Raw genomic sequence first — 24,274 nt, forward strand, 5'->3', positions numbered from 1 at the left:
CTTTTTCAGGTTGATGATTGTCCTGAAAGAGCCATCTGGGTTAGGTACCAGAAAAAGAGGGAGTAAAATCCTCTCCCTTACACTCCTTTGGGCACATGGACCAGTACTTTTTTTGTCTAATAAACTCAGAATCTCAACTTCCAGGCCTGCTGTTGGATTGGTGAGTTGAGAGATGTTATGATAACCGAGTTATGGGGGATGTGATGGAACTCTATCTTTAGTCCATTTCTAACAATGTCCAGGACCAAGGAGCTGGCTGTGATTTTTTCCCATTCTCAGAGGAAAAATTTTAATCTTCCTCCTACTGGAGGGACTGGCTGTTTAATTCCTGTCTCTGCGGAAGGAGGATCCCTTAAACATGACACCTTTGTTCTTGTCCTCCTTTGTGGCCCAACGATTTTGATTTTTCGCTGGCCTTCCTCTGCCAAATGGCCGTCTCTCAAACGCCCTCCTATAAAATGGGAGAGAGGGGTTAGGGAAGCCCTTTTTTCTTTCTTTTGCCTTGGTGAGGATGTCATCTAAGGTTTTCCCGAACAAAAACTCACCCTCACAAGGAATGGCAGAGAGCTTTGCCTTGGATTGGTATCGCCTCTCCAGCTTTTAAGCCACAGACTACGCCTGGCATTATTAAGCAAGCCTGCTGTCCTGGCTGCCAAGCGTAATGAGTCAGCAGAAGCGTCTGCTATAAATGCAGCCGCGCCACGAATCAACTTGTCTCTGGAGGTCTTTTGGTCTATCTGCTGGTCTAGTTGATCAATCCAGACCAGCATAGAACGAGCCGTGCAAGTACTAGCTATTGCCGGCTTAAATGTGCCGGTTAGCTGCCTCCCATGCCCTTTTCAGTGAGGCATCGGTTTAACGGTCAAGTGGATCTTTTAGTGCACCTGCGTCTTCTACCGGTAGGGCTGATTGTTTTGAGGTAGAGGCGACCGCAGCGTCCAATTTCGGGACCTTAGACCATGTTAACAACACCTCGTCACTGAAAGGGTACCTTCTTTTTGAGGCCGAGGGGAGATAACCTCTCTGGTCCTGTTTCTCCCATTCTTTCTTAACCAGGGCTTTTATGGCTGGTATAACAGGAAAGGCTCTCCTTTTACTGTTAATCCTGCAAACATGATTTCTTGTGTTGTTTGCGGCTCCCTTGTCTCTGTGCACCCCATGGTGTTTCTAACGGACTTAACTAAACTATCCATGTTCTCCAAGGGAAAACACGAACGTCCCTCCATATCTGAGGAGGCTGACGATGTGGATGCGTTGGACCTATCAGAGATCACCACTTAGTCCTCGTCAGAGTCTAGGCTGGCCGCAGTCGGTTTCTAAGTCTTAGTATGTATGGGTGTACTACTAGACTGGTTTAGGGCCTGTAACTCTTCCCTTATTATAGCCCTTAAGTCTGTGGCTGACGCTGATGCCTGTTTTGCAGTTTCATTAATGCATGTTTTACATAGCCTCTTGGCATAAGAGTCCGGTAGGGGGCGTCTGCAAAGGGCACATTCTTTATTTTTTGATTTTTCTTTTTTCTTAGCCTGAGGGAGGAGACGTAGCGAAGAGGAGAAAGGGGAGAGAGGAAAAAAGAGAGAAGTATTTATCAGCTTGATAGGCAGAGAGTCGTTCACTCACCCAGAGAAGCTGTAGGTACCGGATCAGGAGGCTGAGATGGAGGCTTGTTGGTGTGGCTTCTGTCCGAGGAACCTCTGCCCGAGTGGTCCTTGGACGCCGCCATATTACCTGCTGGGGGATGCGTGCTCTGTCCTGGGGAAGACATGCTTGCACGCCACCCTCACTTCAGCAGGGTTTTTTTATAAGCCCCACCATTTTACCGGTACCTCCCCCTCCCCAGGTGTGCCTCCTTAGGGTAGGCGCAGCTAATTTGCGTGCTCCCGGCCTGGTATACAGCCGCCAGGCCGCGCTGCAGAACATCGCTCTCTTTTCCTTTTTTTTTTCTCTTACTTTGCAGCTTCTGCCAGGAAGGGGGCGGGGAGCGCTTCGCCTGCCTGTGCGCGGTCTCGCAATGCTTCCCAGGACCCGAGCGTGCACCCTACCGCTGGGGAACCTCCAGACACTCAGAAGTTCCCCCTTACCATTTCCGGAATCAGCGCTGCCTGTGCGTCCTCCATCCGGACACTGAAGCCTTTAGGAACGCTGGAGGCTGTATCAGATCTTTACGGTTCCGTGCTCCCACACGGACCGGGATGATGCTTCCCCAGATCCCGGTGACGTGCAAATATGCAGGGGAACCCCGGGTGGCCTCACCCGGACCCGGTGTTTCTGACCGCGCTGCTGCGGTTTTTCAGCCAAGAAGGCAGCCGGATTACAGCACTCCCCCGTCACTGCTTCTGGACCGGAACTCCTGCTGTTCCCACAGACACTGCACAGGCGCTTCCTTGGCCCAGGTATATCCGTAGAAGAATCCTGCAGTTTTCCATAGGAACAGGAAACCAACTGAGGAGGAGAGGTGGACCGCCCTCTTTTATCTCTGTAGGTTTCCTGTTCCTATGGGGCGGATCCCTCTCTCCAAATGGGTGCTGTCGTGGCGAACGGTAAAGCTAAGCATATTTTTGGAATCAGCACAATAAACTCCATAAAACAGACATATTAGCTTTAATGATAATTTTTTTTTGTGTTGACCAGTTATTTTACACAAGAGATTATAGTATTTAACAAGGGGTTATTCACAACTTTTTAATGTAACCTAGTAAAAAAATGCTAATGTGACGGGCAGATCAGTGACAATTTCCTACCTGTAGTCTGGGATTTGCGATGTGTGCATGTCTAAATGAAACCAGCTCCGAACAAGCTGCACCATTCTTCTCTTCAATAGACTCTACCACCTATATTACAGAACACATAGAAATGACCTTGGATTTATTAATAGTGACCTTACGGCACAATAAATATTACAGAAACAAATACAACTATTACAATGCCAACAGATCCAAGAAATGACTCAGCCAGTATACAGCAGACGCAATTTTTTATGTCAATTTTCATTATAAATGAAAATTATCCCAAAACAAATTGCACAGAATTATTTATAAACCAAAAGGTGGTGTCAACAACGCAACTCAGCTGTGGCCATTGTTTTTATGAAACATTAAGACCAGGTTCACATTACGTTAATGGCCCTGCGTTCAACGGGATCCATTACATAGTGGCACTAACGCTATGTAACGGATGCGTTAACGCACTCATTGGCCGCAATGATACTAACGCATCCAAACGCATGCCAAAATCGGCATGATGAATTACTTCATGACGCACCCTCGAGCGCTGCAGACCGCGTTGGGGGGTGCATCATGAAGTAACGCATCATGCCGATTTTGGCATGCGTTTGGATGCGTTAGTATCATTGTGTCCAATGGGTGCGCTAACGCATCCATTACATGGTGTTAGTGCCGCTATGTAACGGATCTTGTTGAACGCAGGGCCATTAACGCAATGTGAACCTGGCCTAACTTGAATAGGCGAGTTTGTTCCACAAATCAAGATCAATGGCCACAGCTGAGTTGCATTCATGTGCTGTCCATTATTCCCTGAATAATGTTAGAAGTTTGGGAAACCTCCATCACTTATGTTTTTCATATAAGAAGAATGGATGACACAGAGATGGTAAAAATCAGATTCACTGACCATAAGTGGATGACAGCACTCTGATGTAAATCGTTTAGTTTTTCATAGGTTTTTGAGCCAATATCAGAAGTGGATCCTGCATTCTGTGTATGTGGACTTGGCTGTCTTTGCAGATATTGATGACACCACCTTTTGGTTTATAAATAATTCTGTGCAATTTGTTTTGGTTTCTTTGACAGAAATAAATAAATGGCTATGGTACCATCAGTTTTGCCTCTGCTGCGCTATTAGCCTACAAATAAGTAGCAGCGGCATACTGATGAAGGCATCAGACCACACATCCTTAGGCCCAATGATATAACTAGATCACATTTACTGCACAGACTCTCAGTCCAAACACTGCAAAGACTTGAGCAGCGCATTGGGAGAAAGGGGGTAATAAGTGAACATTTTTTTTATTTTGGCAGTCAGTACTTGTGCAAGAAAACTGAGAAGAGCTGTAAGGGCTACCATACTGTGTGTGAGAGCATAACACCCCGTGGTGGGTTCTGTGAAGGCCATCACACCCCGTGGGGAGTTCTGTAAAGGCCATCACACCCCGTGGGGAGTTCTGTAAAGGCCATCACACCCCGTGGGGAGTTCTGTAAAGGCCATCACACCCCGTGGGGAGTTCTGTAAAGGCCATCACACCCCGTGGGGAGTTCTGTAAAGGCCATCACACCCCGTGGGGAGTTCTGTAAAGGCCATCACACCCCGTGGGGAGTTCTGTAAAGGCCATCACACCCCGTGGGGAGTTCTGTAAAGGCCATCACACCCCGTGGGGAGTTCTGTAAAGGCCATCACACCCCGTGGGGAGTTCTGTAAAGGCCATCACACCCCGTGGGGAGTTCTGTAAAGGCCATCACACCCCGTGGGGAGTTCTGTAAAGGCCATCACACCCCGTGGGGAGTTCTGTAAAGGCCATCACACCCCGTGGGGAGTTCTGTAAAGGCCATCACACCCCGTGGGGAGTTCTGTAAAGGCCATCACACCCCGTGGGGAGTTCTGTAAAGGCCATCACACCCCGTGGGGAGTTCTGTAAAGGCCATCACACCCCGTGGGGAGTTCTGTAAAGGCCATCACACCCCGTGGGGAGTTCTGTAAAGGCCATCACACCCCGTGGGGAGTTCTGTAAAGGCCATCACACCCCGTGGGGAGTTCTGTAAAGGCCATCACACCCCGTGGGGAGTTCTGTAAAGGCCATCACACCCCGTGGGGAGTTCTGTAAAGGCCATCACACCCCGTGGGGAGTTCTGTAAAGGCCATCACACCCCGTGGGGAGTTCTGTAAAGGCCATCACACCCCGTGGGGAGTTCTGTAAAGGCCATCACACCCCGTGGGGAGTTCTGTAAAGGCCATCACACCCCGTGGGGAGTTCTGTAAAGGCCATCACACCCCGTGGGGAGTTCTGTAAAGGCCATCACACCCCGTGGGGAGTTCTGTAAAGGCCATCACACCCCGTGGGGAGTTCTGTAAAGGCCATCACACCCCGTGGGGAGTTCTGTAAAGGCCATCACACCCCGTGGGGAGTTCTGTAAAGGCCATCACACCCCGTGGGGAGTTCTGTAAAGGCCATCACACCCCGTGGGGAGTTCTGTAAAGGCCATCACACCCCGTGGGGAGTTCTGTAAAGGCCATCACACCCCGTGGGGAGTTCTGTAAAGGCCATCACACCCCGTGGGGAGTTCTGTAAAGGCCATCACACCCCGTGGGGAGTTCTGTAAAGGCCATCACACCCCGTGGGGAGTTCTGTAAAGGCCATCACACCCCGTGGGGAGTTCTGTAAAGGCCATCACACCCCGTGGGGAGTTCTGTAAAGGCCATCACACCCCGTGGGGAGTTCTGTAAAGGCCATCACACCCCGTGGGGAGTTCTGTAAAGGCCATCACACCCCGTGGGGAGTTCTATAAAGGCCATCACACCCCGTGGGGAGTTCTGTAAAGGCCATCACACCCCGTGGGGAGTTCTGTAAAGGCCATCACACCCCGTGGGGAGTTCTGTAAAGGCCATCACACCCCGTGGGGAGTTCTGTAAAGGCCATCACACCTTGTGGGGAGTTCTGTAAAGGCCATCACATCTTGTGGGGAGTTCTGTAAAGGCCATCACACCCCGTGGGGAGTTCTGTAAAGGCCATCACACCTTGTGGGGAGTTCTGTAAAGGCCATCACACCCCGTGGGGAGTTCTATAAAGGCCATCACACCTTGTGGTGAGTTCTGTAAAGGACATCACACCCCGTGGGGAGTTCTGTAAAGGCCATCACACCCCGTGGGGAGTTCTGTAAAGGCCATCACACCCCGTGGGGAGTTCTGTAAAGGCCATCACACCCCATGGGGAGTTCTATAAAGGCCATCACACCTTGTGGGGAGTTCTGTAAAGGCCATCACACCCCGTGGGGAGTTCTATAAAGGCCATCACACCTTGTGGGGAGTTCTGTAAAGGCCATCACATCTTGTGGGGAGTTCTGTAAAGACCATCACATCCCGTGGGGAGTTCTGTAAAGGCCATCACACCCCGTGGGAAGTTCTGTAAAGGCCATCACACCCCGTGGGGAGTTCTGTAAAGGCCATCACACCCCGTGGGGAGTTCTGTAAAGGCCATCACACCCCGTGGGGAGTTCTGTAAAGGCCATCACACCCCGTGGGGAGTTCTGTAAAGGCCATCACACCCCGTGGGGAGTTCTGTAAAGGCCATCACACCCCGTGGGGAGTTCTGTAAAGGCCATCACACCCCGTGGGGAGTTCTGTAAAGGCCATCACACCCCGTGGGGAGTTCTGTAAAGGCCATCACATCCCGTGGGGAGTTCTGTAAAGGCCATCACATCCCGTGGGGAGTTCTGTAAAGGCCATCACACCCCGTGGGGAGTTTTATAAAGGCCATCACACCTTGTGGGGAGTTCTGTAAAGGCCACCACACCCCGTGGGGAGTTCTGTTAAGGCCATCACATCTTGTGGGGAGTTCTGTAAAGACCATCACATCCCGTGGGGAGTCCTGTAATGACCATCACATCCCGTGGGGAGTTCTGTAAAGGCATCACACCCTGTGGGGAGTTCTGTAAAGGCCATCACACTCCGTGGGGAGTTCTGTAAAGGCTATCACACGCTGTGGGGAGTTCTATAAAGGCCATCACACCTTATGGGGAGTTCTGTAAAGGCCATCACACCTTGTGGGGTGTTCTGTAAAGACATCACACCCCGTGGGGGTTCTGTGAAGGCCACTAATAGGACAACCTCTTCTCATTCCCCACACTTGGCCTCAATAAAATAAAGAAGCTTATACTCACCTCCTTGCTGGCGCCGTTCTAGTAGTGTTGGCACTTGCTGTCCTGGCGCTCTTGTGCAATGTTGTGACACATGGTTCCAGGCGCCCAATCCGCCCAGGCTTCAGTGTCTCCAACTTCGGACAAATTGAACATGAAGAGGAAGTCCGGGCTGCAGCTGATCTCGGACTGCCTCTTCATGTTCAATTCGACAGAAGGCTGGGACAGAGGCGCCAGCGCTGATTGGGCGCTGGGCACCAAGTGTTATACAAACTCATGGAGCCCCGGGACTCGTGCTGACACCGCAGGATCGGCACTGGCAAGGTAGATGAGTATAAGATTTTTTATTTTACCGGGGCCAAGCATGGGCAATGAGAAAGGGTTGTCTTAATAGTGGACAACTTCTTTAAACCTCAATTACACGCGTTTGAGTAATAAAAAAATAAACCAATGTCCCCATAGGTGGACCACTCCTTTAAATTGGCATTGCAGTTTTCCAACTAAATAGTTTTAGGAACATGGGACTGTAACTTCATGGGCAAATAACGCACTGTTATTGGACAGTATATATAACAATGATGGTAGTTTTCTTATTTAAAGTGTCTATTGTTTCACAAACATTAATGAAACAAAGGACAGAATCGCTCAGCAGAGAACAGTGCCCATTCAGCATTAGGTCTCATTCACACGTCCGTTTTTTGCGTGCGAGAGCTAGCCGTGGTTTTCACCGTGGGACCATGGCACCCGTGTGACTATTCACATGTCTTATTTTTTCCTTCGACCGAGTAGTCTGCAGTAAATATCGGAGACATGTCCGATATTGACCCAAGAGTTGGATCAAAACTGGAAATACAAATCAATGAGTCAGTGAAAAATCGGACTGCACTTGGATGACATCTGAGTGCAGTTCGATTTTCACAGACTTTCAGAAGGGAGAATTTTTTTTTTTTATATTTCTCCAACAACGAGAAAATCTGATGATAATCGTACCATTATATATTAACCATTTATTTATACATATATTTTTAAGAATAAGCATAAATATTACAAAGTCCATAAATCCAAAAATTAAAATGGTTGTACCTGTTGTAAATATTGATTAATGGTAATATGTGCCATTTTCTCCACCAAATTATGAAACACAGGCCCTGTTAAAAGAAAAACATCAGAAACAGAGATGAAAACGTGCAGGAAAACGCACAAAGGTGTTTCACCCATACAGATCAGCCACAACAACCTTGTACAGTGTAAGGGTGTGTGCACAAGTTGCGGATTCTGCCGCGAAATTTTCAGCGCAGATTTGTCTAAATCCGCAGGTAAATCTGCAGGTCAAAAGACCTGCGGTTTATCTGCGGATTTAGTGCGGATTAGCCTGCGGTTTTCCTCTGCGGTTTGACACCTGTCACGAAGCAGGTGCCAATCCGCTGCGGAAACCGCACAAAGAATTGACATGCTGGGGATTTAAATCCGCAGCAAATCCGCGCAGAAAATTCTGCAACGTATGCACTGCTTTTTTCTTCATACATAGGCTAAAATGGTACTGTACAATGCAGCAGAAATTGCTGTGGATCCGCAGGGCCAAATCCGCTGCGGATCCGAAGCAGAACCCGCAACATGTGCACACACCCTAAGGCTATGTGCACACGCTGCGGTTTTTGCTGCAGATCCACTGCGGTTTTCGCCGCAGCAGATCTGCAGACAGTGTACAGTAGAATGTAAATCTGTGATTTACAATCTGCTGTGCACATGCTGCAGATTTTTAACTGCGGAAAAGCTGCGGTTTTGAATCCGCAGAAAGAAATGACATGTGACTTCTTTTCTGCGGATTCTGCTGCGGTTTACCATCTCCTCCATTGTAGAGGTGATAAACTGCAGGGGAAAACCGCAGGCCAATCCACAGGTCATTTTACCTGCGGTTCTGTAGATACAAATCCGCAGAGCAATCCGCAGCGTGTGCACATAGCCTCAGTGTCAAATTGTACGTAAGACCAGTCACAAATCAATGACGCTTATCAATCAGAAATAACCAATGTGTACAAAAATGGCAGTTAAAGGAGCGGTTCTCTGCCAGACAACCCCTCATTACTTGTACTAGAGTGATGCACATTGATTTTTTTTTAGATACTTACCTTGCGACCTGGAACTGCTCCCCTGCAGTCAGCCCCATATCCCCACCAGTCTCCTGATATATACAATGTCATGTTACGTTGTTCAGCACTCTGGGGCAATTATTCAGGAGCGGCAAGATCCCTTTCAGGTGCACAGCACAAGTTATTCCCAATTCTAAAAATGGTCACTGACTTCAGAATAATCGGAACCACCTTTCCTGTTGCTGGTATTTCGCTTTGAATGTAATTTGGGAAGAAGACATCATGTAACTTAAAATCAGTGGAAAATTAAAGGGACGCAGGTCTTGACAGATGTTTAGGGTTATTGCCCATGATCACCACTAAAGTGGAAGTGAGTAGCGCCAGACAGGCCACGAACAACATTTCTAAGCTATCCACAGGACCCCCTCCAGCCCGGAACAGTGGCCCAACAAGCCCACGAGTAAGGGGAGCAGTCGGGATCATATGTGACCACGGCTCTATTCACATCTGCCCTCTCCGCAAAATACCCCCATCCTTTCACATTCACCCTCCACTGCCCTGTCTCCTCTCCGCATAATACCCCCATCCTCTCACGCTCACCCCCCCAGTGCCCTGTCTTCTCTCCGCATAATACCTCCATCCTCTCACGTTCACCCCCCCAGTGCCCTGTCTTCTCTCCGCATAATACCTCCATCCTCTCACGCTCACCCCCCCAGTGCCCTGTCTTCTCTCCGCATAATACCCCCATCCTCTCACGTTCACCCCCCAGTGCCTTGTCTTCTCTCTGCATAATACCTCCATCCTCTCACGTTCACCCCCCCAGTGCCGTCTTCTCTCCGCATAATACCTCCACCCTCTCACGTTCACCCCCCCCAGTGCCCTGTCTCCTCTCCGCATAATACCTCCACCCTCTCACGTTCACCCCCCCAGTGCCGTCTTCTCTCCGCATAATACCCCCACCCTCTCACGTTCACCCCCCCCAGTGCCCTGTCTCCTCTCCGCATAATACCTCCACCCTCTCACGTTCACCCCCCCAGTGCCGTCTTCTCTCCGCATAATACCTCCATCCTCTCACGCTCACCCCCCCAGTGCCCTGTCTTCTCTCCGCATAATACCCCCATCCTCTCACGTTCACCCCCCAGTGCCTTGTCTTCTCTCTGCATAATACCTCCATCCTCTCACGTTCACCCCCCCAGTGCCGTCTTCTCTCCGCATAATACCTCCACCCTCTCACGTTCACCCCCCCCAGTGCCCTGTCTCCTCTCCGCATAATACCTCCACCCTCTCACGTTCACCCCCCCAGTGCCGTCTTCTCTCCGCATAATACCCCCATCCTCTCACGTTCACCCCCCCAGTGCCGTCTTCTCTCTGCATAATACCTCCATCCTCTCACGTTCACCCCCAAGTGCTCTGTCTTCTCTCTGCATAATACCCCCATCCTCTCACATTCACCCCCCCAGTGCCCTGTCTCCTCTCCGCATAATACTCTCATCCTCTCAAATTCACCCCTGAGTGCCCAGTCTCCTCTCCACATAATACCCCCATCCTCTCACATTCACCCCCCAGTGCCCTGTCTCCTCTCCACATAATACCCCCATCCACTCACATTCACCCCCCAGTGCCCTGTCTCCTCTCCACATAATACCCCCATCCACACACATTCACCCCCCAGTGCCGTCTCCTCTCCACATAATACCCCCATCCTCTCACATTCACCCCCCAGTGCCCTGTCTCCTCTCCACATAATACCCCCATCCTCTCACATTCACCCCCCAGTGCCCTGTCTCCTCTCCACATAATACCCCCATCCGCTCACATTCAGCCCCCAGTGCCCTGTCTCCTCTCCGCATAATACCCCCATCTTCTCACATTCACCCCCCAGTGCCCTGTCTCCTCTCCCCCATAATACCCCATGCTCTCACATTCACCCCCTCAGTGCCCTGTCTCCACTCCCCCATAATACCCACATCCTCTCACGTTCACCCCCCAAAGCCCTGTCTCCTCTCCCCATAATACCTACATCCTCTCACATTCATCCCCAGTGCCCTGTCTCTTCTCCCCCATAATACCCCCATCCTCTAACATTCACCCCCAATGCCATCTTCTCTCCCCCATAATATCCCCATCCTCTCACAGTCACCCCCCAGTGCCCTAGCCCCTACAATACCCCCATTCAATCAACCGTGACCATGACATGCCCAAACTAAATGAATCTATTCAATTCCATCCCCACTTACCGATGGAAGTTTGCAGGCACAGTGAGGCAGGACCAGGAAGTGTCCAGTTTAATGCGAGGAGGGCACTGGGACCCGGCGTGCCTGAGCGAATCAGAGTCTGCACAGAAAGTAACTGCAGCTGCTGCCGGCCAGGAAGGAGCTTCTTGGGTGTGATAGCAGCACACTGCAGGGACTGATTCTCTGGCTCTGCCTCTGTGCAGTCTGTCAGACAGGGGAGCCGGCATTGTGCTGCGCTCTCCCTGCACCTCAGACACGGCATCATGACATAAGTGGCCCTGTCTGCCAGTGGGCCCCTGCATGTTACGGGTCCGGGGCAATGGCCCCCTCTGCCCCCCCCAGTAGCTAAGCTACTGGGTTAACTAGTTGGATAGTTTTATAGGTCGGGTCGTTCAGAAGCAGCCATTCCAATTGTTTTTTTTGTTTTTTTTTAAAGAAAAATACTTATTTATAGGTACAATATATTTCTATTTTTTAACCCCTTTACCCCCAAGGGTGGTTTGCACGTTAATGACCAGGCTAATTTTTACAATTCTGACCTCTGACCCTTTATGAGGTAATAACTCTGGAACGCTTCCATGGATCCCGGTGATTCTGACATTGTTTTCTCGTGACATACTGTACTTCATGTTAGTGGTAAAATTTCATTCATATAACTTGCGTTTATTTGTGAAAAAAAACTAAATATGGCGAAAATTTTGAAAATTTGCCAATTTTCCAAACTTTGAATTTTTATGCCCTTAAAGGGGTTGTCCGGGCTTTTCACATAATCTCAGTGCATATCTGGGCTGCAGAATGCTGACAATAAGTAATTTACCTTCTGTGGAGAGTTTGCAGGGTTTCCAAGATATCATCTCTTGCTTCTAAGAATAACGTCCAAGGGGCGGGGGGGGGGGTGTTCTGGCATTGAAATGAGAACTGGTCGTTTCCTCCTACTCTACTACTAAAAACATGCCCTCTATAGCAACAACCCCACCCTCCATAGCAACAGGCCCTCCCCGACCACATGAAGAAGCCTAGCCCTCCTCACACAGTAACAAATCCTCCCCCTCTAGCAGCCTCAGTGCAGAGAGAAGACCACCCAGCTGCTCCTCCCCCAGACACACACTGAACAGTGATCTATGGAAAGTGAAACTATTGAGGAGGAAACGACCAGTTCTCATTTCAATGCCAGAACACACCCCCCCTGGACGATTTTCTTAGAAGCAAGAGATGATATCTTGGAAAACCTGCAAACTGGCCACAGAAGGTAAATTACTTATTGTCAACATTCTGCAGCCCAGATATGCACTGAGATTATGTGAAAAGCCCGGACAACCCCTTTAAATCACAGAGATATGGTGCACAAAAAACTTAATAAGTAAAATTTCCCACATGTTTACTTTACATCAGCACAATTTTGGAACCAAATGGTTTTTTTTTGTTAGGAAGTTATAAGGGTTAAAAGTTGACTAGCGATTTCTCATTTTTACACCATTTTATTTTTAGGGACCACATCACATTTGAAGTCACTTTTAGGGGTCTATATGATAGAAAATACCCAAAAGTGACACCATTCTAAAAACTGCACCCCTCAAGGTGCTCAAAACCACGTTCAAGGGCTGACCGCCCAAAGGTTATATGCTTAATACACTGACACCAAGACGAAGCGTAAATTATTTTTTGCCCGGCAGTTATTTTGAAATGGGGAATCAGGCGAGTAAGTTTCTGGCCTACTTAGTACGGCAGCATAATGCAACTGACACAATTCTACAAATCTGTGATTCAGGTGGTACGTTGGTTTCCTCAACTGAGGAGATACTAAAGTGCTTTTCTGACTATTATGGTTCACTGTACAACTCTAAGACGGATGTGGATGGCCCGGAGTGTTTAAACTATTTATTAGACATAGAGTTTCCTATGCTAAGTCCTTCTCAACAGGCCTTTATGGATGCTGAGTTTACTCTGGAGGAGGTAGAGGATGCCATAAAAGACATGGCCTCCGGGAAGGTCCCTGGGCCGGATGGGTTCCCTGTGGAGTTATATAGGAAATATCAGGATATACTGGCGCCCCTTTTGTTGACAGTGTTTCGGGGGATTTGGGAGGGGGGATGTATGCCGGAGTCCTTTTATGAGGCCAATATAATAGTTCTTAAAAAGGAGGGGAAAGACCCTTTAGATTGTGGATCTTACAGGCCTATATCACTAGTAAATGTGGATTATAAAATTTTTACAAAGATTTTGGCCAAGAGAGTAAATTCAGTTATATTGGATCTTGTGCACCCTGACCAGACGGGTTTTATGCCGGGTAAGAGCACTTCTATGAATATCAGACATGTCCAGTCAGTGGTCCAATATAGTTCTCTGGTACCAGATAATGAATGGGCATTGGCATCGCTGGATGCGACTAAGGCCTTTGACTCGCTTGAATGGCCTTTTCTCCGTGCATGTTTGCAGAGGTACGGGTTTGGAGATAGATTCCAAAAATGGGTCAATGTCTTATACATGAAGCCCAAGGCCCGGGTCATCGTAAATAACTCCATATCTGAATCATTCTCACTGCATAGGTGAACGCGTCAGGGGTGTCCCCTTTCCCCAGCCCTTTTTGCTCTTGCGGCGCTGGCAATTCGTATAAGATCCTCCCATGATATTGCTGGTATAGAGATAGCAGGTCGGACGGATACCATAGGCCTATATGCTGACGATATGGTGATATTTATGGACAAAGCAGAGGAGACCCTAACAAGAGTGATCACTACCATAAATAAATTTAGTAAATATTCTGGCCTATACATAAATTGGGCGAAATCTGCTTTGATGCCTCTTTCCCATGCTCCAATGCCCAGACTTGAAACTCTCTCCTTACTGCCCAATGTAACTACCGTAGTTTTAAATATCTGGGTGTTTATATCTCTAAGGGTAGTAAATTTGATTTACAACTTAATATACAACCATTGCTGGAAACGGTTAAAGGTAAATTTGTGATTTGGGGTAAGCTTCCACTGTCTGTGGCCGGACGTATTAATTTAATTAAAATGATATTACTCCCCAAGCTTAGCTATTTTCTTCAACATAGTGCGGTAGTGGTGCCCAAATCCTTTTTTGCTAATCTAAATTCCCAAACCACATCCTTTATTTGGGGGAAAGCTAGGCCTAAACTCAAGCTGACCACTCTGCAGAGGCCCAAGAGGGGAGGAGGGGCGGCGTTACCCGATTTCTTTTTATATTATCTAGCTGGACAGGCCAAGGCTATAAGTACATGGATGCCTGGAGGTCACCTCCTGAATTCTGAGAGTCATCTACTTCATGCTGCAGGGACTAGTTGCCCGCTGGGTTTTTTGGAAATGAGGAAAATAAATGTCTCAAGACTGTTACCTCTGCTCCGTCTGGCTCGATCGATATGGAGACAGATTAAAGGGGTGGTTAGATTTGGGGATACGATAGCTGAAATGCCCCTGTGGAATAATGACTACCTCCCGGTGCTCTGTGAACATCCATCCGCCGAGTTCTGGGTTCAGTACAGTGTCTCTACGATAGGTGATCTATACAATCAAGGTACTTTGGTGTCCTTTGAGCAATTACAGGCTAATCGGGGTGTTCCGAGATCCCAGTTCTTCCGTTATTTACAACTAAGGTCAGCTCTTCAATCACATGAGAAGTCTAAATATGAGTGATGCCATTTCGTCTCTACCCTTGATAGGGATCCTCAAGTCACAGGGCCCTCAAGGTCTCATCTCCTCTCTATATACATATATGTTGTCAGTGGGAACAGAATGTGCCTTAGATTCCGTTAAGAAGAAATGGGAGAGGCTCATCCCTGATACACAGGGTGAGGAATGGGAAGAAATCCTGGAGTCGCCAATCTGGGTGTCTCCGTCTGCCAACAACAGGATGATACAACTATATATTATTAATCAATCATATTTGACCCCAATTCGACTCTTCAAGATGGGCCGATACCCGTCATCGGAATGTTTGAGATGTCATTCAATGGATGCAGACTTTATTCATATATTCTGGTGCTGTCCTGCTGTTGTGCAATATTGGAGAGGGGTGACGTCATTATTAACATCCTTGGTACAAACCCCAGTTCCCCTTGAGCTACTGATCTGTCTGTTTGGAGTGTGGGATAAGGAGGCATGGGGTCATTATGTTGGGATTTTTCTACGGGAGACACTGTTCATGGCACGGAAGATACTGGCATTACGGTGGATGGGGAAATCAACTCCCTCTCTTGGGTCCTGGATCACTCTAGTAAATTTGATTATCCCATATGAACGTACACTGTACCAAAATAGAGGGTACCCGGGTAAATTCAAAAAGATTTGGGAGAGGTGGAACGCCTCTCACCTTACTTTGCAAAGCAGAGATATCGCACAGTAAACTGCTCATTATATAGAAGTAGGCTGCGGAATAGTTTATGTTTTGGTAAGATGTAGGTAGGGTTTAGAAGCCAGGCAGGTTTTACTACTGGAGCATTAACACAATACTACTGCGATTCAATTGATATTATGCTTGCTTTATTTGCACACAATTGATGCACATATTATGCCTCACGTTTATATGCTATTTGAACACAAATATTTTGTATCAAGCTTAACATCTTGTACTAAATGTGTGTACTGTAAAACTGCTTGTGGCTTAATAAACGAATTTAAAAAAAAAAAAAAAAAAAAAACACGTTCAAGAAGTTTATTAACCCTTCAGGTGCTTCACAGGAATTTTTTGAATGTTTAAAAAAAAAACAACAGGATTTTTGGTTGCTTACCGTAAAATCTGTTTCTCAGGCTGACACTATGCACTGAAAAAGGTTAGCTCCTCCTCCGAAGTATACACCCCACCGACCGGCACTAATTTCGTCAGTTACTGAGAAAGCAGTAGAAGTAACAAAACAGAATGAAAACAGGACAACTCAACTGTAATCAACAAACAACATAAGAACAGGAGTTGCAGAACATGGGAGGGTGCTGTGTGCCCCAATGAAGGCTCCGAGAAACAGATTTTACGGTAAGCAACCAAAAATCCTGTTTTCTCTATCGCCTTATTGGGGGACACTGGAACCATGGGACGTCCCAAAGCAGTCCCTGGGGAGGGAGAAGCAAACTTCCATTAGGTCTGAGAACCCACCACCGCCGCCTGCAAGATCCTTCTGCCTAGGCTGGCGTGCGCCAAAGCGTAGGTGTGGACCTTGTAAAATTTGGCAAACGTGTGTATCGAAGACCAGGTCGCAGCTTTGCAAAGCTGCAGCGTGGAAGCTCTGTGGCGCACCGCCCAGGAGGCACCCACTGCCCGGGTAGAGTGAGCTCCAATTCCAGGAGGGGGCACTCGATGCTTGACCTGGTAGGCTTCCAAAATTGCCGATGTGATCCAGCGAGCAATAGAAGCCTTGGAGGCCGGCTGGCCTTTCCGCGCTCCATCTGGAATGATGAAAAGTAAGTCTGTGTTCTGCAAGGGAGCTGTCCTAGCCAGGTAGACCTTCATTGCCCTGACCAGGTCTAGCTTGTTCAAGGAGCGCTCAAGAGGGTGGATTGGACCCGGACAAAAGGAAGGAAGAACAATGTCCTCATTTAGGTGGAAAGTGGACACCACCTTAGGAAGGAAGGAAGGCGGGGGCCGCAGGACCACCTTATTCTAGTGGAGCACCAAAAATGGGGGGGCGACAAGAAAGAGCCGCCAATTCCGACACACGCCGGATGGAGGTGATGGCCACCAGAAAGGCTACGTTCCAGGATAGAAAGGATAGGTAAACTTCCCTGAGAGGTTCAAAAGGGGGAACCTTGTAGAGCCTCCAGAACCAGATTGTGATCCCATGGGTCTATGGGAGCGCGGTACAGAGGTGCCGCATGAGTCACCCCCTGAAGAAAAGTCTTGACCTGCGGTCGGGAGGATAATGTCTTCTGGAACAGAATGGAGAGCGCCGAGACTTGACCCATTAAAGAGCTGAGGGCAAGGCCTGCATCTAGGCCTGCCTGGAGGAACGCCAAGATAGAAGGGAGTGAAAAGGACATGGGTGGAATATCATTGGCCAAGTGAAATAGGCCTTCCACGTACGATAATAAATCCTGGAAGACGATGGTTTCCTAGCCCGGATCATGGTGTGAATAACCCGATCCGAAAAACCTGACCGTCTTAGAACCTCGGTTTCAACAGCCACGCCATTAAATTGAGCGGCAGAGAATTGGGGTGGCAGATCGGACCCTGAGACAGCAGATCTGCTCTGTCTGGAAGCTTCCAGGGGGCGTCCGCGAGAAGGTTGACGATGTCCGCGAACCAAGACCTTCTGGGCCAATCTGGAGCGATGAGGATGACTGGTACCCCTTCCGCCTTGATTTTCTTCAACAGCTTGGGAAGAAGAGGAAGGGGAGGAAACAGATAGGGGAGCATGAACTGAGACGAGGGAATGGTCAGAGCATCGGCGCTCACTGCGAGAGGATCTCGGGCCCGGGATACGAATTGTGGGCCTTCCTGTTCAGGCGAGACGTCAGCAGATCTACGTCCGGCGTCCCCAATGATGGCAGAGCTGATGGAAGACGTCCGGATGTAAGGACCACTCTCCCGCCGCGAGACCCTCACGGCTGAGAAAATCGGCGGCCCAGTTGTCCACGCCGGGAATGTGCACCGCGGATATCACTGGGACTGATACCTCTGCTCAGTGGAGAATCTTGGACACTTCCGCTAGTGCCGAGGAACTCTGTGTCCCCCCTTGGTGGTTGACGTATGCCACTGCTGTGGCATTGTCTGTCTGAATCCGGATCAGCAGACCCCTGAGAAGTCTTTCCCAGTGAATGAGAGACAGGTAAATCGCCCGTATCTTGAGGACGTTGATCGGCAGGGTTGTCACGAGTCGACCACCGACCCTGAACAGTCTGATTGCGAAACACTACACCCCAGCCGAGAAGGCTGGCTTCCGTTGTCACGATCTGCCAGTGAATCGGCAGGAATGACCGGCCTAGGGAAATGAGAGGTGACGTCAGCCACCAATTGAGGAACTGTTTGACCCGGGACGAGAGGCGAATTGGACGATCCAGGGAAAAGTCAGACCTGTTCCACCGAGACAAGATGGCCTGTTGAAGCGGTCTCGAGTGGAATTGACCAAATGGAATTGCTTCGGTCGTCGCCACCATCTTTCCCAAGACTTTCATAGCTGACCGGAAGGATGGAAGCTGGGGGCTCTGCAGTGATCGTACATCTCGTTGAAGAGAGATCATCTTCTCTTCGGGGAGAAAGACCCTTGATCGACGGGTGTCGAACAATAAGCCTAGCAACACAAGACGTTGTGTCGGAACAAGGCAGGACTTCCTTTTGTTTACGAGCTAGCCGAATCTGGACAATGGTAAGACTTTGGTGAGCCTGAGGAAAAGACAGAGCTTTGATTAGAATGTCGTCGAGGTACGGAAAGAGGACGAGACCTCTGATCCTCAACAGGGCCATCAACGCCGCCATGATCATTGTAAACACTCTGGGCGCGGTGGCGAGACCAATTGGCAGGGTGGCAAACTGGTAGTGGTCCTGATGAATAGCGAAACGCAGGAATCTCTGATGCCCGGGAAAGATGGGAACATGTAGATAGGCATCTTGAATGTCTATTGAGCACATGAATTCCTGCGCCTCCATGGAAGCGATTACTGAACGAAGGGACTCTGTTATGATTGAGTCACCGAGGAGGAAAAAACAAAACACAAGCTCAGCCCAGAAAAACAGAGAGGTTGGAAACTAGCGGATTGCAGACCCCTAATCCTATCACACAACTAGCAGTAGCCGTGGAGTGTTCCTACGGTGATCCTAGACACCTCGTCACAGCCGGAGATCTACATAAGCCTAAAGAGAGAAAAGGGAAAAACTGACTGCCCCAGAGCAGTCCCCAAAGCAATAGGCAGCCCCCAACATATAATGACGGTGAAGCAAGATGAAAACACTAACACAGATAGAAAGATAGGTTGAGCAAACGATGGGGTCCAAGCTAACTAAAAAGGACAGGATAGAAAAGCTGCTGTCTGCAATCCGAGAAAACCCTGCTAAAAATATTACCAACACAACTGATAAGCAAAAAGGACCCTTAAGTCACTAGACTTCAAACCCTATATCAGCACTCAGAATATTCTGGAAGCAGAGCAAAAGAGAACACTGATCAAGGAAAAAGAATCCAGCACACCCCTGGCCGGGGATGGCTGAACTCCAAAAAACAAGGTAAACAAAACCAAAACTAATAAGTTCAATAGCAGAGCAAAAACGTATCTTTGGGAAGCAGGAATCAGACTGGTCTCCAAGAATCCAGCAGAGAAATCACCAGCAACTGAGAAGGGCGTCGGCTGCCTTATATCCAGTCAGAAGTTCCCGTTACCCAGTCACCATCCACCTGATCAGGTGTTTGGTAATCAGCCTCACTACCTTCCTTCACCAGAAGAGGGAGATCCTCGGACACAAAAGATGAATGAACAGATGAGCTCACAACAGGACTCCATCCTGAAATGTCGCAGGCGGACCCTTTTGTTCAGTAATTTGAGATCCAGAATGGGCCGAACCGCGCCACCTTTTTTCGGCACTACAAACAGGTTTGAGTAAAATCCTGTGAATCGTTCTGCTTCGAGAATGGGTACAATCACCCCAGAACTGAGAAGAAAGGCGATGGATGCAAAGAAACCCGGAACTAAAGCGGGGTCTTTTGGAGGTCGGGACTCAAAGAAGCGATCCCGGGGCCGAGAAACGAACTCTATTTTGTATCCTGAGGATACAACTTCCCTGACCCAAGCGTCTTCCACCGAGGCAAGCCAGACGTCTCTAAAGAAAAGGAGTCGGCCGCCCAGTTGGGAAGGCGCCTCGGAACTTTGTTGATAGTCATGCCGATGTGGGCCGTCCAGTTCTGGACCTGGAGGATCTGCCCTTGGCTGCTGAAAGGATCCCTGTCGCTGGCTGCAGATGAAATAAGCTAAGTGCAGCCGGGGGGGGGGGAAAGAGGCTGTCACGGTGCAGTTGAGATTTGTCGGGAGATATGTGACTCAGGACCCATGCTTACCCTCCACCTGATGCGTCTCTGCAAAAACCTGGGAAGGGAAGGTACCTTCATTATCCAGTTCATAATGGGACCACGCCTCTTCCAACTGACAGGCTCTGGTGGGCGAGTCGGTGGGAGACGGGGGCAAGGACCAGTCTGGATCGCCTGACACGTACCGCTGTTAGGGACTCTTGGTCCTGCTGAGGAGAGCTATGAGGATACGGGGTGGCCGTACACGCCGTACTCATAGTCTCTTTGTGGGACTACAGATGTGACCATTCACTCTGTATCCCTCCGGAACCTGAAAGGAAATGCCGCACACTGAGGTAGATATGGGTCTAATGAAAGACCCGTGTCCACCTCCTACTGACACTAAGCTAAACCGACGAAATTAGTGCCGGTCGGTGGGGTGTATACTGCGGAGGAGCTAACCTTTTTCTGTGCATAGTGTCAGCCTCCTAGTGGCAGCAGTATACACCCATGGTTCCTGTGTCCCCCAATAAGGCGATAGAGAAATGAACATTTAACTTTTTTTCACAAAAAATTACTTCAGGTCCAATTTTTTTTATTTTACCAAGGGTAACAGTAGAAATTGGACTGCAAGTTATTGTGCAATTTGTCCTGAGTACGCTGGTACTTGATACGTGGGGGACCACTGTTTCGGCGCATGGCAGAGCTCAGAAGGGAAGGAGCGCCGTTTGACTTTTTCAATGCAAAATTGGCTGGAATTGAGATCAGACGCCATGTTGCGTTTGGAGAGCCTCTGATGTGCCCAAACAGTGGAAACCCCCCAATTCTAGCTCCAGCCCTAACCCCAACGGGAAAATGGAAATAAATACTTTTTTTTTAATTTTATTATTTTCCCCTAACTAAGGGTGTGATAAAGGGGGGTTTGATTTACTATTTATGGTGGGTTTTTATGTTTGGCAGCTGCAATACGCTAAAAGACGCTTTTTATTGTAAAAATAGTTTTTGCATCACCACATTTTGAGAGCTATAATTTTTCCATATTTTGACCCACCGAGTCATGTGAGGTCTTGTTTTTTGCGGGACGAGATAACGCTTTTATTGGTATCATTTTCGGGCACGTGACATTTTTTGATCGCTTTTTATTTCGATTTTTGGGACGCAGAATGAAAAAAAACCAGCATTTCATGAATTTCTTTTGGGGGGAAGGTTTACACCGTTCTGCGTGATAAAATTGATAAAGGGGTTTTATTCTTCGGGTCAGTACGATTACAGCGATACCTCATTTATATCATTTTTTTTATGTTTTGTCGCTTTTATACAATAAAAACAATTGTATATAAAAAATAATTATTTTTGCATCGCTTTATTCTGCAAGCTATAACTTTTATTTTTTCGCTGATGACGCTGTGTGGTGGCTTGTTTTTTTGCGAGACAAGATGACGTTTTCAGCAGTACCATGGTTATTTATATCCGTCTTTTTGATCGTGTGTTATTGCGCTTTTTGTTCGGTGGTATGATGATAAACCATTGTTTTTTGCCGAGTATTCTTTTGGGAAGGGGTTAACTAGTGGGATAGTTTTATAGGGAGGGGACTTATGGACGCTGTGATACTAAATATCTGTATTTTTATTATTTTTTTTATTTACAAAAAAAAGAATTTATTAGGGAATATATATTTTTAATTTATTTAGGAATTTTTTTAAAATTATTTTTACATGTTTTTTCTTTTTACTTTATTATTTTGTCCCAGGTGGGGACATCACTGTGAAGTGTCAGATCAGAGATCTGACACAGGGACTGCAGCAGGCTTTCTCGGTGCCTACTCTCAGCAGGCACTGAGGAAGCCGCCTCGATGCAGGCCCCCCGTGACCATATTGGATCCAGGGGCCTGCAGCACATCGCGCTGCTCTGAGGGTCTCAGGGAAGCAAGCAGGGAGCCCCCTCCCTGCCCGATGCTTCCGTAATCCTCCGGTACACTGCGATCATGTTTGATTGCAGTGTGCCAGGGGTTAATGTGCCCCCCCAGGGGCGCTGCTGATTGCTATCACATACTACCACGTCCTTTGGAATTAAGTCCCAGGGCACATGGACGGGATAGTACATCATATGGCAGAGAGGGGTTCATATATATTTTTACAATTTTTTAACACTTTTTTTTCACTTACATGAAAAAAATAATAAAAACGCCAGAATTACGTTTTTTTTGGTTGCCACGTCATTGCATTAAAATGCAATAACGGGCGATCAAAATAAAGTATCTGCACCAAAATGGTAACATCAGCTGGGCATGCAAAAAAATAAGCCCTCACCCAACCCCAGATCATGAAAAATGGAGACGCTACGGTCTCAAAAAAAATTGCACCATTTTCCTTTTTTAGCAAAGTTTGGAATTTTTTTTTTCACCACTAATATAAAAGAGAACCTAGACATGTTTGGTGTCAATGAACTCGTAATGACCTGGAGAATCATAGTGGCAGGTCAGTTTTAGCATTTAGTGAATATAGTAGAAAAGCAAAACAAAAAACAACTGTGGGAGTGCACTTTTTTTTTCAATTTCATCGCACTTGGAATTTTTTTTTTCTTGTTTTCTAGTACACGACATGGTAAAACCAATGGTGTTCAAAAGTACAACTTGTCCTGCAAAAAACAAGCCCTCACACGGCCATATTGACAGAAAAATAAAAAAAAGTTATGGCTCTGGGAAGAAGGGGAGAGGAAAACGCAAACGAACAAAGCTCCGGGGATTAAGGGGTTTCTAACATTTGTGACGCTGCAGTTCCCCCACACAGGGTGCTAGCTAGTGTCATACACTGCCCATCCTGGTGGTCCGTGTGCCAGAGACCACCTGAATACTGAGCCCACAATGATGGCTGCCAGGCTCTGCCCCACTGCCCAGTACCCAGCCGGAGAGCAGCAAGTCACCAGTGCAATGAGTGGGGCCCGGTCCGCAAAGACGCACCAAACATTCACAAATGAGTAGATTATTACTGAGCAACCAGTTACACCTACCGTAAAGGACCGCGCATGACCCGAACACGAAGTTACGGCAATTATTGATGACGTAACGGTCTCTCCGGCGTCTACAGTCTGTACCCGAAATGCGCCTGCGCATAGAACTCGAGCGTCATTAGTAATGTCTGGCAGTGAGAGACCTCATGGCGCATGCGCGATGCCTGCTTGGTGAGTGCCCGAGATGTAGCGGCGCTGGGTCCCGGTGTTACCGGAAGAGCGGAGCGCTGCACTTAGTCAGTGTAGCCTGGGCATCCACCTATGTGTCACCAGTGGTGTCGGTGTCACTACTGTACCAGGGGCCCAGAAGGTGAGGCCTGTCGTGTGCTAGCACCGCTCTCCCAGTATGGAGGAGGTTTCTGCTAGGAGGAAGCCTGGTGCCTGCCTTGTACTGTGTGTAACCAGCTTCTGCCAGTGGCACGTTAATAAAGCAGTCCACCCTGTGCTAGTGATGGCAGCTGTCAGGTGGCTTTTGCCAGTGTCGCCCCCTCTCTTTACACAGGGGGCTGTACATCAGGAAATAGGGGTGGGGGTCTTCTCTAGTAGCCCCCGGGAGTCGCTCTCAGTCCTCTTAGTTGAATGCAAGACTGTGATTAGCCGGTTGCTACGGGTGACAGCACCGCTAGTGCTGCGGAATCCCATCCTTGTGCCTCGCCAGGGCTCGCTGCAGCATTGTGCACTTCAGAGCTGCGGCTCCTGTACACCTGGGGCCCGGACGGACCACTATAGGTTCTACTTTTGGGGGAGTCAGGTGACCCATGAAGCAGAGGTGAGGGGACAGCTCAGCACCGTCACGGTCGCCTGATTTGTAGCATGGTGTGTTCCGACAGGTGCAACTCTCCAGTGACAGTGGTCTGGTGATCCCTGGGCCCCATTGTGGTTTCCTCACAGCCAGTGTAGGTCCTTGGCCACGGCAGAGTACTGACTGCTGCACAGTGGTCAGCCAATGCTCTGCAGTTGGGGGATGGCCAGGATGTCAGGGCTTTTGTCCCTCTCCTTCCAGTCCTCACAATCTAATGGCTGTCATAGCAGTAATACCCTCCCCCTCTATTAGTAGGAATGTCGTTCATCCACTTTCACCGGTGTTGGAGCAAAACAGAAGCTAAAACAAATTCTTAATAGATTAATAGCTAA

General features: G+C 48.4%; 1 protein-coding gene and 1 long non-coding RNA gene across 3 annotated transcripts in view; one reads left to right on the top strand and one right to left on the bottom strand.

Moving 5' to 3' along the window:
• Positions 1-20: 20 nt before the first annotated feature.
• Positions 21-23,278, bottom strand: LOC141076188 (uncharacterized). The gene is made up of 3 exons (XR_012227435.1): positions 23,141-23,278; positions 7,950-8,014; positions 21-2,831 (listed from the first exon to the last, which is right to left on the bottom strand). It is a non-coding gene; the product is annotated as an uncharacterized lncRNA (long non-coding RNA).
• CUL4A (cullin 4A) overlaps positions 23,179-24,274 on the top strand; it is a 132,806-nt gene continuing 131,710 nt past the window's right edge. The window contains exon 1 of one of the 2 annotated variants that reach the window (XM_073563545.1): positions 23,179-23,311. The gene's annotated coding sequence lies outside the window, so the exon portion shown is untranslated. Of the gene's footprint in view, positions 23,451-24,274 lie in introns of both variants that reach the window. The other variant, XM_073563546.1, reaches the window with a different exon arrangement.

The sequence above is a fragment of the Dendrobates tinctorius genome, unplaced genomic scaffold, assembly GCF_039654945.1.
Source record: "Dendrobates tinctorius isolate UK_male_01 unplaced genomic scaffold, ASM3965494v1 ptg000394l, whole genome shotgun sequence".
NCBI classification, from domain to species: domain Eukaryota; kingdom Metazoa; phylum Chordata; class Amphibia; order Anura; family Dendrobatidae; genus Dendrobates; species Dendrobates tinctorius.